At 36.7% G+C, this 14,466-nt stretch overlaps 1 pseudogene; it reads right to left on the bottom strand.

Moving 5' to 3' along the window:
- Positions 1-9,085: 9,085 nt before the first annotated feature.
- LOC149253294 (cysteine-rich receptor-like protein kinase 15) lies at positions 9,086-11,254 on the bottom strand (annotated as a pseudogene).
- Between the last annotated feature and the right edge of the window lie 3,212 nt (positions 11,255-14,466).

Raw genomic sequence — 14,466 nt, 5'->3', positions numbered from 1 at the left:
TTTTTCCTTCAACATCTTTCTTTGATAGAAACACCAATATCTTGGACATTTGATAGAAGCATAAACAAGATCCATGGAAGCCTAGAAATGTTCATGCTATTATTCAGGTTTGGCCACAATTTTATTCTATTCTTGGTGAGGCTTCAGATGAATTTGAAACCTTTTGCTGGAAATAATTTCTCTTGTACAAACCATTTCGTGACATTCCTACATAAATTGGCCTTTCAACTGAAATTATTATTTAAAATTGGAGGATTTTTCGATATCGAGCATGGCATGTTGATCAAAATCCATCAATTGTTGACAATATTGAAGATGAAGAAGATAGTGGTTTTTCTAACCAGGAAATGAATCTTGAGGATGATTTTAAAGAATGGAAAATTTTCTCTCACTTGGCTCCACCAAATGATGTGAATGTTTTTGATCTTCACAACCTTGATCGAAGGGACTTTAATATATCCTTTGACTAGGAAAGTATAACTATTTCTGATGATGTTGCAGAAGAAACTATTAATTTTATAAGGAATGTAAAATCAAGGGGTGATATTGTTGACCTTTCAAATAGAACATTTGTATCTCAAGACCCATGTCAGAAAAATAATGACTTTCCTTCGAAATTGTTTTAAGCCACTTTGTTGAATATGAGACTCATCAAGATATTCTTATGATTATTTAGGGCACCAAAAGCACTGGGAAGTATTTCCTTATCCATTATATTTTTGAAGCTCTTTCTAATTTGTTAAGTAATGGAAGAATCCCTTTGCTTCTTCTTGCCCCAGCAGGAATAGTTTCTTTTAATATACATACAAAAACAATACACTCGGCTCTAAACATTCTGATTAAAGATATGCAACCACTATGGGGACACTCACTAGCAGTATTCCAAGAAGAAATGAGACATATTAGATATATATTGATTGGTGAAATGAGCTTTCTAGGATCAAGGTTGTTTATGAAAATATATGCTCGATTACGAGAAGCATTGTCCAGAGAAAAAGAATTGCCACATGTTTCCAACAAATAATTTGGTCTCCTTCCATAACAGGCATATGTTAAAATCATTAAATTCCCCAATTTCATGATGTATTGTTGAGCATTCAAGGCGTTTAGAAATCATTGGTGTTGATGATGATCAATTGGACCATGAAGTTTTGTTGTGTCGTGGTCAGGGTGTTATGTTGACATGTAATTTTTCGGTCAAAGTTGGATTGGTGAATGGTGAAGTTGGTTATGTTAAGGATATATTTTATATGCCTACCTCTAAGCCACCTCAGCTTCCAATGTTCACAACTATTGTTTTTAATAAGTATGTTGGTGTTCCATTTGATGCAAGCAACCAAAACATTGTGCCTATCACACCAATGATAAGAGGAAATCAAAAACAAATTCCTTTGAAGATGGCATGGGCACTTACATTCTACAAGTCACAAGGATTCTCTTTATAATGACATTAGTTGATATTGGGAATAAAGAGCAGTAAGGCCTAACCTTCACAGTCATATCAAGAGTGAAATCAATAGATGGTTTATGCATTGCACCACCTTTCTCTCTTCAGTGTTATGCCAAGATCAAATATAGTGCATATGTTACAATTAGGAAGAAAGAAGAGGAGTGATTGAATTCCATATCACTATGACATACAACTAATAACATTGTGACTTTTTTATAGATTTTTTTTTTTAATTTCTTTTATTTCCCTCTTGATTTAATTTTATTATAATAATCATTTCTACGTCGTAAGGCATTCCCTATTAGAAAGACATCCCTAAAATGTGACGTGTGCAATCCTGAGCCATTGATTCTGTGTGTTAGACGATTGGGGTGTTTTCTACCATTGATTTAATCTATTTTTTTTCATAGAAAAATATTATTTTTTCCACTAGCTGGAAGACAGAGAGGGAGGATATGTGTTGGGTCCCTATAATACTAGTGATTACCCCATTACTATTATAGTTATACCCCTTATTTATATTGTTGTGCCCCTATTACCCCCATATTGTTATTTCTGTGCCCCATAAAATCCCTCTATTGTTATTTTTGTGGCTTTATATTATTATTGTTAGGTCGGCTGGATTATATTGTGACTCCTTAGACTCCTATATATAGAAAGGAGGTTTTGTCATTTGTATCATCCAAGAATTGTTCATTTATGTAATGTAAAGGAGGTTTCCCCCTCGAAGAGGCTGAATTCTAAGGCGTTGATCTATCTTCTCTATCTTTTCTTGAGCTGGTTTCATAACATTTGGTATCAGAGCTTTGGATTCTAGGGTTTCGCTGCTCCAAACAGGTCATCGTGGCATTTTCGCTATAACTATTTTTCTGTGACGTTTCAGAAGTCACAAAAAAAACCCATTTGAGAATAAATCGCGCTAAACCTTGGGTCTGAATTTCAGAGCTTTTTGCATGATATTTACGGAGATATGATCTGAGGAAGTTGGTCTTTTTGCAGACTCCTGAATTACATTCAAAACAAGTGACCTGGGGAAAATCGTCATAACTTTCTCTCTAAGGATCGGATTGAAATTTCGTAAGAAGGTACAGAAAGAGGACGGACTGTAGTTTCTTTTGCGTGTGTTTCAGATTCAAAGGTTGAAACAGTGACTCGTGGGACGTCGTACAAGTTCGCTCTACTGAACCAGTCTAAAAGCAAGTCACTGTGGGAGATTTCACATAACTCTTCCTTGGAGAATCCTAATTGGCTCAGAATTGTGGCATTGGAAAGAGGACGCAGAAGGCTACTACAGGTAGCAATTTCAGAACTGGATGATCCAAAATTACAGAGATACATCAGATTCAATATCAGGCTTCTATAAAGCAAAAAAAGGTGTGTAGTTTTTTTTTTAAATTTTTGTGTAAGCTTGGTTTAACGAAATTCAAAGGGCATAGTAAAGAATTATTATCGGTAACTGATGCCCCGAGGAAAGAAAATGCAAACACCTAGTAAGGAACCTGAAAGCTCTAGCATGACTCATGAAGAAGAGGAAGAAATGCTACATGATATATCAAAATTACAAGAACAAGTGCAACAAATGTCGCACTCACAAAAGCTAACAGAAGCTAAGATAAGTGGCGTGGAATCTAAGATAAATGGCATGGAATCTAAGATAAAAGGCATGGAAGCTAAGATGGAGGATTCGATGGAAGAATTGAAGAAGTTGCTACAAGAAAGGGTCACTAATGGTGAAAAGGTAGTAAAGGAAACTCATGATGAGAACAAAAGAAATGTTAATCATGATTTCATAGACGCTAATGTTGGATCGAAGAATCACCATATTCCAAAAATCGATATGAGGAAGTTTGATGGCAAGGATCCTGCCACATGGATATTACAGATGGAGCAATTCTTCGATCTCAATAATGTGCAAAACACACAAAAGGTACGTATGGCAACTTTATATTTGGAACCAAATCAGTTTGTATGGTATCAATGGCTTTGTTCTCGTAAACAATTTATCACTTGGGCAATTTTACGGAAGAATTGATAGCACATTATGAGGATACAAAAAGCAACACTTTTTTTAGCCAATTGATAAGTCTCAAACAAAAGGGTTCAATAATGGAGCACATTGAGGAGTTCCAAAAATTGAACATAAGGGTAAAAGATATTCCAGAGGAGCATAGGATTGATGTGTTCATAGGGTTTTAAAGGATAATATCCAACATGATGTGTGCCTTTGGGAACCTGATTCATTAGAGAAGGCATTCAGGTTAGCAAGAAAAATGGAAAGCAAAATTATGGCAACTAGGAAGCATACCATTCACAACTATAAAGACGGAAGTGTTGTTGCCCATAGTCTTCCACAACCTACAAGGTTGACACCACAACAATTGGAAGAAAAAAGAGCAAAAGGGCTTTGTTACAATTGTGATAGCAAATACACAAAAGGTCATAAGTGTGCTGAGAAGAAATTATTCTACATAGATTGTGAAGAGGAAGAAGAAAAGGAGCAAGAAAGGTCAAAAGAAGAGGATATATTCCAGGAACAAAGCCTAGATGAAGAACAAATAAATCCGACCATATCTTGTAATGCATTGGCGGGAATTACCACTCCTCAAACCATCAAGATAGAAGGACAAATCAAGAAGAAAAAGGTAATAGTGTTGATTGATTCAGGAAGCACCCACAATTTTATTCATTGTAGGGTAGCAAAAGAATTGAATTGCTTCCTATATCCAGCACCAGAGTGTCAAGTGATGATTGCAAATGGAGGAACAATAAATTGTTCTGGAAAGTGCCATAATATCAAGCTATCCATGGGAGAATATGTATTGACTAGCCCAATGCTTTCCATTCCAATGGGAGGTGCTGATGTTGTACTAGGAGTCCAATGGCTACAATCCTTGGGTACAATAGCTTTTAATTTTCAAGAACTTTTCATGAAATTTTCTGTGGAAGGAAAGGAAGTTGAATTAAGGGGTATTGCAGGGAAACCAGGAAAGATAATCAGCTCTAATGGCATGACAAAGCTTCTAAAAAAGGAGCAAAGAGGTGTAATTGCACAATTATGTTCGCTAGATGTTTCCACATTGGAATCATCTATTTCTCCAGATCTCCAAAAAGTCCTGGACAATCATTCCAAGGTATTTGAGACTCCCAAAGGTCTCCCACCTATGCGTGATCATGATCATGCTATTCATCTGATTCCAGGAAGTGTTCCTCCAAACATCAGGCCGTACAGATATCCATATGTCCAAAAAAGTGAAATTGAACGTATGGTTGCAGAAATGCTAGAGGCTGGTATAATTCAACCAAGTCAAAGTTCTTTCTCAGCTCCAGTAGTATTGGTGCACAAGAAGGATGGATCATGGCGCATGTGTCCAGATTATAGGGAGCTCAACAAGCTCACTATTAAAGATAAGTTCCCCATTCCTGTCATTGATGAATTACTGGATGAATTGCATGGATCAATTTACTTCACCAAGTTGGATCTTCGTTCGGGATATCATCAAATCAGAATGAAGATTGAAGACATTCCGAAAACGACATTTAGAACTCATGAGGGTCATTATGAATTTTTGGTCATGCCTTTTGGCCTTACCAATGCACCTTCAACATTTCAAGGTTTGATGAATTCAATTTTCAAACCATTCCTTAGAAAATTTGTGTTAGTATTTTTTGATGATATACTAATCTACAGCAAGTCTTGGAAGGATCATGTTGAACATGTTGACAAGGTGCTACAACTATTGGAGGAGAAACAATTATATGCAAAAAGATCCAAATGTTTCTTTGGAGTCCAGGAGGTGGAATATTTGGGTCATATTGTATCTCATGAAGGAGTTAAGGTAGACCCTAGCAAAATTAAAGCCATTAAGGAATGGAAAATCCCCACATCCATAAAGCATCTGCGAGGATTTCTTGGGTTGACAGGGTATTATCGCAAGTTTGTTAAGAATTATGGGAGAATAGCAGCACCTCTAACAACATTATTGAAGAAAGATTCATTTTCATGGACTCCGGAAGCAACAAAGGCCTTTAAACATCTTAAAGAGGCAATGTGCCAAGCACCGGTCTTAGCTACAATGGACTTCACAAAAACCTTTATTGTGGAATGTGATGCTTCAGGAAATGGAATTGGTGTTGTTCTAATGCAAGATGAAAGACCCATTGCTTTTGAAAGTCGTCCAATCAAGGGAAAGTTTTTAAGCAAAGCTATTTATGAGAAGGAAATGTTGGCAATACTCCATGCACTTAAGAAATGGCGACCCTACCTAATGGGAAGACACTTCAAGGTAAAAACGGATCATGATAGCCTTAAATACTTTTTAGAACAAAGATTATCCTCTGAAGAGCAACAAAAGTGGGTCACAAAGATGTTGGGTTATGACTTTGAAATCATCTACAAAAAAGGGAAGCAAAATGTGGTGGCAGATGCACTCTCAAGAAAGGATGAGGATGTGGAAGCATTGTTGTGTGCCATTTCTATTATCCAACCAGATTGGATAAACGAAGCAAAGGAGGAATGGAAGAATGACGAAGAAGTGTGGGCACTTATTCGAAAGCTACAACAAGATTCCAGTACTTCTGATACATTTAGCTGGAAAAATGATTCGTTATGGTACAAAGATCGCTTATACCTCTGTAAGAATTCCCAGCTAAAACAAAAGATTCTTATGGAATTGCACACTTCTCCCTTAGGAGGGCACTCAGGATTTTTAAAAACTTACCACAGGGTTAAGAAGGAATTTTTTTGGGATGGCCTTAAATCAGATATTCAAAAGTTTGTGGCGGAATGTTTGGTTTGCCAACAAAATAAAGTTGAAACAATTAAGACACCGGGTCTATTACAACCTTTATCCATTCCAAGCCAACGTTGGGAGGAGGTTTCAATGGATTTTATCACAGGTTTACCCAAGTCTGAGGGAAAGAGTGTCATCATGGTGGTAGTTGACAGACTTACCAAGTATGCACACTTTTGTGCATTATCACATCCATTTAAAGCCAGTACAGTTTCTACTGCATTTATGGAAACAGTTCAAAAGCTACATGGAAACCCAAAGATTATTGTAAGTGACAGAGATCCCATTTTCACTGGAAATTTTTGGACAGAATTATTTTCTTGTCTTGGTACTCAGTTAGCTCATAGCTCATCTTATCATCCTCAATCTGATGGGAAAACTGAGATAGTAAACAAATGTTTGGAAGGATATCTTCGTTGCTTTGTATCTGATAAACAGACACAATGGGTCAAATGGTTGCCTCTGGCTGAATGGTGGTATAACACTTCCTTCCATACAGCAACAAAAATGACCCCATTTATGGCACTTTATGGGTACCAACCACCATCAATCACATCATATTTAAGAGAAAATTCTAAGGTTCAGCCAGTGGAACATCACATCGAACATCAACAACAAGTCCTCCAACTCTTAAAGGATAACCTCGTGTTGGCACAAAATAGAATGAAACAACAGGCAAATCAACATCGCAGTGAAAGAAGTTTTGATGTAGGTGATTGGGTATTCCTACGGCTACAACCATATAAGCAAATGTCCCTAAAGCAAGCTAAGAAGGATAATAAATTATCACCAAAGTATTATGGTCCGTACAAGGTGTTGGAAAAGATTGGTACTATGGCATACAAATTGGAGCTTCCTGCAGCTTCTCGATTGCACCCAGTTTTCCATGTTTCATGTTTAAAGAAGGTTATAAGCGACAAGCTCCCAGTTCAAACAATATTGCCAGAACTTGACGAGGAAGGAAAAATTATATTGGAACCAAAAGCAATCACAGAAACAAGAACTCGACAGCTACGAAATCGATCAATTTCAGAGTATCTTATCAAGTGGAAGAACTTATCCGCTGAAGATTCCACATGGGAGGATGAGAATTTTATGCAGAAGTATCCAGAACTGCTAAAGCGTTGAGGACAACACTTTTTTGAAGGAGAGGGGCATGTTGGGTCCCTATAATACTAGTGATTACCCCATTACTATTGTAGTTATACCCCTTATTTATATTGTTGTGCCCCTATTACCCCCATATTGTTATTTCTGTGCCCCATAGAATCCCTCTATTGTTATTTTTGTGGCTTTATATTATTATTGTTAGGTCGGCTGGATTATATTGTGACTCCTTAGACTCCTATATATAGAAAGGGGGTTTTGTCATTTGTATCATCGGAGAATTGTTCATTTATGTAATGTAAAGGAGGTTGCCCCCTCGAAGAGGCTGAATTCTAAGGCGTTGATCTATCTTTTCTATCTTTTCTTGAGCTGGTTTCATAACAATATGGCAATGGGCCATGAAAGGCCAGGCCTCCTGGCGATGAGACTCTTCGCAGTGACTGAACCGAAACGTGTCTTCGCAGTGACAAAACGTGTCTTTCTTCTTGGTTTCGTGTCTTTCTTCCTGCCTGAGGGCCGCGTAGCCAGCGCAGCCTTGTGCTGTTATATCACTATTTGTACTGTCTGCTTCACACATGAAACGTACAAACGCATACAGAAATTGGGTGTTGAGCCAGATTCCTTTTTATCAGGCTGTATGCTTGACCTTTATGCTCGCACTGATATGGTGACTGAAGCACAAGAAGTATTCAAAGTCTTGAAGGAAAAGTAGCAGGCAAATGAATTTTCTTTTTCCATGATGTTGTCCTTATACAAAAAGAATGGAAGGCTTAATGAAGCCACTGAAATTGCAAAGGAAATGTTAGAATCGGGATTTCTTACTAATGTTCTTTCTTTTAATAGTGTCATTAGCCTGTTCATTGCAGATGGAAGATTGAGAGAGGCTGCTGAAGTTTTTCATCAAATGTTAAAACTAAAGGCTTCACCCAATGAGAATACATACAAAACACTGGGCATTCTTCTGAAGAGAGGAGGATTCCCCTTGTCCGTGGACGCCATGAATTATTAATTAACCAACCTCTAACAAAATAATTTCAATCTCCTAACCCGCCCGTGTACCTTACATATTTTTATTTACAATCAACCCTTAAGGGACCTATCTAGCTTCTAATTCAGTAATGACGTTACTCTCACTATTTTTAAGAAATGCTGGCTGTGTTGGATTTAGTAATGTTACAGGAGAGCTTGAGATCATTAATATAACATTAGACATGGTTGGACGGAGGCCTGAATCAGCTTGCGTGCATAGAAGAGCAACCTCAATGCATCTTACGACTTCCTCCTGCTGCCATGTTTCCATTACTGTGGAATCAATCATATTCAGAAGACACCCTTGCTTCTATAATCTCCATGCCTGCATCCCATCCAAGGTAAATCATCATTATTCTGATTTATCGCAATCCATTGTTATTCATACAAAAAAAAAATCATGAATTGAAGTCTTACCCATTCTGATAGGCTTTGCATTTCTGGGGGAAAATTTATATCACTGTTTTTTATTCCCGTCACAATCTCAAGGATTAACACTCCAAAGCTATACACATCAGCTTTCAGGGATAGTTTCCCCTGCATTGCATACTATGGAGCCATGTAACCGCTACATACTCCAATAAAAAACTCTTCAAATAAGTTGGGGGTGATTGTGGCACATGATTGCATAAATGTTAAGCTGTTTAACAAATTGATTAATTTCAAATAAATTGCATAGAGAAGAGAAGGGTAGAGTGAAATATTCTCACTATGTCCCTGCAACTCTTGTTTGGATGTGAGTCTCATCTTCAAGAAAGTGTCTTGCTAGCCCAAAGTCTGCTATTTTAGGATTCAGCCTTTCATCAAGCAAAATGTTGTTTGCTTTAATGTCTCTATGAATTATTCGCAACTGTGAATCCTCATGAAGATAAAGAATACCACGAGCTATTCCCATTATGATGTTATAGCGTTTTTGCCAATCAAGATGTCTCTTCTTCTCTGGATCTATATTTGTATTCAAAGAATAGTAATTTTCAAAACCTTTTACATAATCAATCTCATTAATTTATGAAAAAATGATCATCTTTCCCTCATATAGGAAACAAAATTCAAAATGACATACCAAACAGGAAGGTGTCAAGACTCTTGTTTCGCAAATACTCATAAACAAGCAACCTTTCGGGACCCTCGGCACAACAACCAAGCGACTTTACCAGATTTCGATGTTGAACATGGGTAACAAGTTTCACTTCATTCATAAACTCTCATTTTCCCTGTCCAGACCTTACATACAACTTCTTCACTGCTATTTCTTTTCCGTCTCTCGTTATTCCCTGGAAGAATCAATCCATCAACAAACCATGGAAAAATCCCTATTCCTATTCCTCTATCTGGAAGATGATGTAAAGTGATAGCGTTGAACTTGCAAACAATAGTGGGTAGGTAAATACCTTGTATACAGTGCCAAGGCCTCCCTCTCCAAGCTTCATGTTTTCATGAAAATTATCCGTTGCTTCTGTGAGTGCTTCTAAGGTGAAAATAATTTGCTCATGTTCGATTAGTGTCAATTCTGGATCAATAACATGTTTTTCTACATAGAAAAAGAAGAGGCAAATAAGAATCTAATTTCATTAGATAACATCAATATGAATGGGTTGTGTTAAAGAGATGCCTGGTTATAGATTCAATTTTATTTCTAGATGGTAGATTTAGAATATTTTGAAAATTATTCTTAAAATTTGCCATCAAGATAAGTTCAGAATAAGATAAACAAGAATAAGGTCAATTATTCTTAAAATCTGAGATAAATTCCGCTGATTCTACCTCCATTATGCTGACATGTTACTGGGTTCCGTGAAAAGAAAGATTTTAGTCTGTTCCTCAGGGCAAACAAACAGACCATTAACTCTACTAAGACGCTTGCCACAATCCCCAGAGAATTTTCTGTAGAGCAAATCATGTAATGCATTGTACTGTTATTTACAGACATTTAAGTTACAATCAATTTCTATAATCCCCAAAAGCAAGGAAATCATAAAATTAGATGTGGCCATGAGGGATTACTTGACGTGGTGTGTGAAGCTCCATTCGCCTGAGTCACCTGAGTCATATGGGCAGAAGGGTTTGGCCGGGAGGAGTTAGAGAATGAAAGTGGACTAGCACTATTCCCAACAGTACTAGTGTTAAAAGAAGGGTATATTTCATATCGAACCCTGCAGCTTCCCGATAGTGCCTGGGCTCCTCCATTCAGAGAACGACATCGGTGGAGGTTATTCGTTGGTAGTTGAAAGCAAGATCTGCAGTCCTTTCTGGATAAATCTCTCCAACATTGAACTAAACTGTAAATGGTACCATTGGCAAAACATGTAGCTGAGCCTTGAGTGAATCCCTTATTTGCAGAATTGCAGGCCTCATCAGACACGTTGAAAAGCAAATTTGAAGTAGTGGTCTTGAAATTGTATAGATTACTTGTACTAATTTCAATTACCATAACCAGATAAGTCCCATTGCTGTCTAGCTTTGAAAAAAGGCCAAAGCTCTCGTATCGCAGGAAGCAACTTTCTAACCATACTCGAGCGCCGACGTCTTTTCCACAAAGTTGTATAACACTATCGTTTGCTTCTTGTGAACAAATTGAACAGTCTTGGCTAGATATGTTACCTTGACACTGGAGGAGGCCATATATTCTGTTAGGACTTTTGCCATAGAAAGAAGTGTTGAACCTTGTTTGAGGTGCGTTCTTCATTAGATCACCCATTAACCTATTCAAATCGCTCGAAAAAGTACTTCCATTGGCATAAGTAGAGGCATTACCGCAGGCGTGTGAGCTAATCTGTGATGTAACAGAAGGAAAATTGGTGATGAATAGTAAACCGATGAAATGAAATAGAATAGCTGCCTGTTTGCTAGAATTAGCCAAGTTTAACAACATATACATATTGAACAAGAAGTTCGAACCAGTAGTTTTTTGTTGCAGTTGATGGGTCAAAATTCACTGTTTTTTCTAGGTTTTCAAGTCAGATATTAATGAATACTGGCCAGGGAAGAGTCATCAATGAAGATTTCGGAAATGTAAGAGTTACCTAAATATGCGTTGAGAAAAATGGTCTATGTGAAGCCCAATTGGTGTAGAATTTATGCCAATATTAAGCACGTACAAATCTTGTAGGTTGCATGGGCATAGATTCTCACTGATTTCAAAGATTATTCTTTTCCTTTTGGCATTATTTTCCATTCACATAGTTTGCTTTGCTTTGTTTGGTTGTGTGTTGTTCATGAAATTGTGTTTTGCAGTCAGCAAAAGTCTTGAAAGTTGTCTATCAACTGGAAAAAATATCAGAAGCAAACTGTGACAGCATTCACAGAAATAAATAGCGAACAGATCATATATCCGACATTAACTTATCAAGAAATAAGATTCAGAACATATACAGTTTCCACAGAAATGGCAGTACTCTTCTATTACTTTGCTTCAAGGATAGGGCATTGTTTCAGAGAATATCCCTAATGAAATCCATTGAATTAATATATGAATTTAGGGTATCATGGTTCAGAACAACATAATGTTCAAATGTGAAGCCAATGAAATTATATAAGATTACCCTGCTCCTTTCTTCCTTATTTTCCACCATTCCTTTTAATTTTTCAGTGGCATGTTTATTTCCCAAGTTAATGAAGCTGCCATATTACTCTGCAAATTGTTTTAGCAGATATGGATAATTTAGGCCTTATGATTTGTAAGTCAAAGTTATTTTCACATAAAGAAATCGTTGTTGATATGGCACTGGTTGTCTTCCTTCCCTTTTGTTCTAATGTCTTCTCTCTCAATTTAACAGTCTTCCTTGATTGAAAGAGTTGTGGGTACATATGATCCCTGACGATCATTCAGTTCAATATTTGATGGCCTTGAAGCTCCTAAACCCAATTTCATGTTGTTCTTGCCTGTACAATAAAAATGGTCCCATACCAGTCACTATTTCTTTGACAACGACAGTGTAAACACAAGAAGTAGCATAGAGAAAATGTCTTAAATTCAAGATATTAAAAGGAATGAATGCAAGGTTTTAGAGACAATTCAGATCGATCCAAAGAAAGATGCAGGAAAATGTAATATTTTCAAAGGAAAATGGATCATGGCCCAAAAGGGCCTCTATACAGAGGCAAGACCTATCATATATTCAATGGATAGCTGCTCTGACATGGAATACTTGTAACAGAGATGGAAACCAAATGGTTGCACCCTGCCTTGTTTCAATTTTAACATCATTCTTAGAATTCGTAAGAATTTGTGCACTTTTGTGCACAATTCTGCAGCACAACAATTATTCGATAGAATGCCTGAAAGAGATGTGGTGTCATGGACTAATCTTGTAAAGGGATATGGTCAGACTGAGTTGGAAAAGGTTATAAGATATTTTACAATCTTAAGCCCAATGCATGCCTTCTCATATAACAATCACATTGTCTAAGATAATTCAATTTGTCAGATAAATTTTGTATCTTTTGGGTGAATTATGTTAGGGCAGGTAGAATCTGCCATGCATAGCTTCTCTTGAAATCTTATACACGCAGCCTTAAATAACTATGCTCTTCTGACACTGTTTTTGTGAATATCCTAGCAGAGGAACATTTGCACATCTTATCTTGATATAGATAGAGTTCCAGTGTTAAATATCTGCTAATTGATCTGATTGCAGGTTGCAGAGATTAAGGATCAAGATATAGTGTGTCGTGTCAAAAACAGTGCAACTCTTGTTGGTCCATTGTTTAGAATGCGTGCCACTCAAGTTCATGTTGATCTTCTGACACTGAGTGATACAGATAAACACGTAAGTAATTGCAATCATGGATATTACTGTGTTAGTTGCCAATATAGCTATAATTTTTTAGACAGAGGGTCCATGGTCATGACTGATTGGAATTGTTTTAATGCTGCAATTTCATTTTTAGCACATAGAACTACAATTGGGTAATGTTGAATGGTTTAGTTTTTTGTTGCAATTGATGGGTCAAAATTCACTGTTTTTTCTAGGTTTTCAAGTAAGATATTAATGAATACTGGCCAGGGAAGAGTCATCAATGAATATTTCTGAATGTTGAATGGTTTAGTTTTTTGTTGCAATTGATGGGTCAAAATTCACTGTTTTTTCTAGGTTTTCAAGTCAGATATTAATGAATACTGGCCAGGGAAGAGTCATCAATGAATATTTCGGAAATGTGAGAGTTACCTAAATATGGGTTGAGAAAAATGTCTGTGTGAAGCCCAATTGGTGTAGAATTTATGCCAATATTAAGAACGTACAAATTTTGTAGGTTGCATAGGCATAGATTCTCACTGATTTCAGAGATTATTCTTTTCCCTTCGGCATTATTTGCCTTTCACACAGTTTTCTTTGCTTTGTTTAGTTGTGTGTTGGTCATGAAATTGTGTTTTGTAGTCAGCGAAAGTCTTGAAAGTTGTCTATCAACTGGAAAAAATATCAGAAGCAAACTGTGACAGCATTCACAGAAACAAATAGCCATCAGATCATATATCCGATATCAACTTATCAAGAAAGAAGGTTTAGAACATATACAGTTTCCACAGAAATGGCAGTACTCTTCTATTACTTTGCTTCAAGGATAGGGCATTGTTTAATGAAATCCATTGAATTAATATATGAATTTAGGGTATCATGGTTCAGAACAACATAATGTTCAAATGTGAAGCCAATGAAATTATATAAGATTACCCTGCTCCTTTCTTACTAATTTTCTCTTTATAAACTAGCCATTTGGAACTTTGATGTTACACATTCAAATTCTAGTATCATCCACTTGTTTAATTATCACCTTGGGGCATCTGCAATATTTGACGACATAATGCCTTTAGAAGCACATAGTTTGTTTGACTACCTATCCACTAGTTAGTTTGTCTATGCTCATTATGGTAAATTCGATCTTACACCTTGAACAGGATTTACTTGTAGTTTACTAAATCCAATGGCTGATTTTTTGGGTATCCGACACTTGATTAATTCTCACCTCGGGCAATCTTTGACAACATAATGCCCTCTAGAAGCTTACAGAATCCAATTTTTAACATATTTTCACTCTTTTTATCACTAGGATTGCTTAATTCAAACAATGGTGAGACCATTTGGATGTTAG

Source organism: Pinus tabuliformis, chromosome 7 (assembly GCF_031772625.1).
Source record: "Pinus tabuliformis cultivar Carrire ecotype Pingquan chromosome 7, CPIR1, whole genome shotgun sequence".
NCBI classification, from domain to species: Eukaryota; Viridiplantae; Streptophyta; class Pinopsida; order Pinales; family Pinaceae; genus Pinus; species Pinus tabuliformis.
The sequence above is the reverse complement of the archived record's forward strand: the minus strand, read 5'-3'. Positions and strand labels throughout refer to the sequence as shown.